The sequence below is a fragment of the Lycium ferocissimum genome, chromosome 12 (assembly GCF_029784015.1).
Source record: "Lycium ferocissimum isolate CSIRO_LF1 chromosome 12, AGI_CSIRO_Lferr_CH_V1, whole genome shotgun sequence".
Taxonomy (NCBI): Eukaryota; Viridiplantae; Streptophyta; class Magnoliopsida; order Solanales; family Solanaceae; genus Lycium; species Lycium ferocissimum.
The window spans coordinates 35,179,258-35,182,288 of record NC_081353.1 but is presented as its reverse complement, the minus strand read 5'-3'; the positions used below and the strand labels follow the sequence as shown (position 1 = coordinate 35,182,288).

The 3,031-nt window shown below is 32.6% G+C and overlaps 1 long non-coding RNA gene across 1 annotated transcript; it reads right to left on the bottom strand.

The window, feature by feature from the left end:
- Nucleotides 1–1,023: 1,023 nt before the first annotated feature.
- LOC132040277 (uncharacterized) lies at nt 1,024–1,941 on the bottom strand. Its single transcript, XR_009410657.1, has 2 exons — nt 1,813–1,941; nt 1,024–1,360 (listed from the first exon to the last, which is right to left on the bottom strand). It is a non-coding gene; the product is annotated as an uncharacterized LOC132040277 (long non-coding RNA).
- Nucleotides 1,942–3,031: the final 1,090 nt, after the last annotated feature.

The window sequence follows — 3,031 nt, the reverse complement described above, 5'->3', positions numbered from 1 at the left end:
GTTTAAAAAAACCATTTTAAAAAGATTTTTCAAAAAAAGTACTTTTGGCGAAAACGGCTTTGTGTTTGGCCAATTAATTTAAAAAACACTTTTTGAAAGAATTAGTGTTTGGCCAAGCTTTTAAAAAGTGCTTCTATGTGTATTTTTCTCAAAAGTACTTTTCAAAAAGTGCTTTTGACAGCGAAAACTATTTTTTTAACACGAAAAAGCTCCTCGCTACTCCCCAAGACGATATTATTTCTCTCCCAAAAGCTTGGCCAAACACTTCACTTTTTTTCAAATAAGCACTTATTGAAAAAATAAGTAAATTAGGGGGAAAATAAGCTTGGCCAAACAGGCTATTAGTTGACATTCATAAAAAGCATTTAATGAATTATGAATTCAATCCACCATGTTTAGCAGAAACACGGATATCCGTTGCTCATTATGAGACACTACCAAATTATCTATTTTTAAAGCAGGAATTAAAGTAAAAGCTTAGCTCAATTGTAAAGGGAATTCAAATTTTCGTAGAGCAGTGATTTCTTGAACCTCCATAACAAAAATTCTAAATCTGCATATATATATATATATATATATATATATATATATATATCTCCAGCAAACATATATTATCCATTGCTATAGCGGGCATGTGCACTCTGAATTGGTTATAGAACGCACTAGCATTGTGTAGAGAGAATCATAAAAACTTGCGCACTATTATACATGTTCTCTCGTAAAATCTATGTTCATCGTTGTTTATCTGTGTTCACAACCGGAATACTTAATAAGAATCTCTTCATCTTTTTTTCTCTACGTAGTATTTCAATCCGATTATTTATTTTACTGTATATCTTTATTACGTTATTTCTATAACATTCACATTACAAAGATTAACTGAATTTGAATTAATCATGCACGACGTTACTTGTGACCTTCATCTTAATAATTTGATTTATTGACCTAATAAACTAATTTTAGGCAAAACAGTTTTCACTATTTGACGTGAATCCAATCAAGAAACGAACAGAAATGAAAAACTAACTAAGAACTACTTCTTTATTCAATGAGAAACCAAAAAAGAAAGGAAATACAGAAGATCATAGAAAACACTACTTTTTTCATACGACATTCAAATGGATCGGTCAATTTTTCCAAATTTGGCATGTGGTCAACTTGGATCGCTTGCCATATTTGAGCCGACATTGTGTACACGGTCCACCTTTGTAATTGCAATCTGCATGAGAATTGCAAGGTTTGTCACATCCTTTATAATATTTTAGAAGATCTGGGAGGACAACCTGCTTAATCACTTGTGCTTCTAATGGTAAGTCTCTCATAGCCATTGCTTGAGTATTTGAGGACCAAAATGAATCCACTGCATAACATAAGATCAATTAATTATTTCAAATAGCAATTATGGGTGTCAAATGAGCGGATCGGGCTGAATTTAGTGGGGTTAAAATGGACTGCATTAATAAATGAATAGGTCAAAGTTGGTTACCTGCACTGGATCAAGATGAGCTAAATAATAATTCATTATCTAATCCGCGTAAATGTTGTTTGTTTTCTTATGAGTTGTTTATGGCTATGTATGACATATCAAACAACAAAACATATTTTTAAAAGTATTTTAACAAAGGTTTCTCCTTGATCTATTTAGGTTTACATAGTCCAAATCTTAGACGGACAGAATTGGGCGTGTCAAAATAAACCAAGTTAACAAAATGAATATTTCATATTTTTATGAGCTAGTTTTACCACCTCTAAACAAAATTATATTATATTTTATAAAGAGACTAAAAGATGATGAAGTTACTAATTACTTACCGGCCAGTGAAACAAGAAGAAGACCAAAAAAGAAAACAAGCTTGTGAGAAAGGGACTTATTAGCCATGTTAACGGACTTTGGCTTAGCTGATTGTGAGAATTGAGCTAAATTGTGTGGGTGCATTTTCTTCTTTGATGAATGGCTACATATATAGGCTTTTAAAATTGTTTAAATATAAAATAAAAAATCTCTCTCTTAGAAGCCTATATGATATATACTATCTAGGGGTGTACAAAGTAAACCGACAAACCGCACCAAACCGATAAACCGAGTCAAATCGAGAAAAAAACTCGACTAGTGGTTTGGTTTGACTTGGTTTGGTGTTGGAAAAAAACCGACATAATTGGTTTGGTTTGGTTTTACCTAAAAAAAGTCAAACCGAACCAAACCAACCCGACATTACATGTATTCAATTTTTAAAATATTTTATACATAAAAATATTTATTTGTAAAGTAATTTATAAATATTTCTTAAATTTTTTCGTAATTTTTTTATCTATTATCATATTATTCAAGCTTGAACTTAGAATTTTGAATGTCAATAAGTTTTATATCCTATGGATGTTAGTAACTCAAATAAAGTCCAAACCAAAATCAACTCAACACTAATCCTAACAAAAGAAATTCAATTTACCACTAGAAATGACAATAATGTTGGATATCTATTTGATGAGTCGGAAATTACGCGATATTCGACGCTAATTCCTTAAGCTTTTGTGACTCCTTAAGCACTTTTGTTGTTACTTTTTGTGTTTTTATGTTGTTTTGTAGGAAAAGATGCCGGAGAGCATAACGGAGCAAAACGGACCAAAATAGAGAGCAAAAATAGAACAAATTCATACTTTCGGCACCATATGCTACACGCGAGTATAGCACATGTGCAAGATGTGCAACATGCAGCAAAGATGTGGTAAAAAGATTCCGCCGTCGTTGAAAATGGCACCATATGCGAGTAGCATATGGTGCGGCGTATGTAACATGCGAGCGTAAAGTCTTTCTGCCAAGCTAAGATGTGGTGACGTAGAAAATTGTCGCCACATGCTACGGTTTTGGCACCACATGCGATTAGCATGTTGAACATGCGAATAGCATGTGGTGCGGCATGTTGTGCAAGAGGGTATTTTGGTCAGATTTTGTTCCGTTTTTGGATGATATAAATACTCTTTTAGGTTTGTAATAGGATATCTTTAGTTTTTCATCAAGTTTGGAGACTAGTTT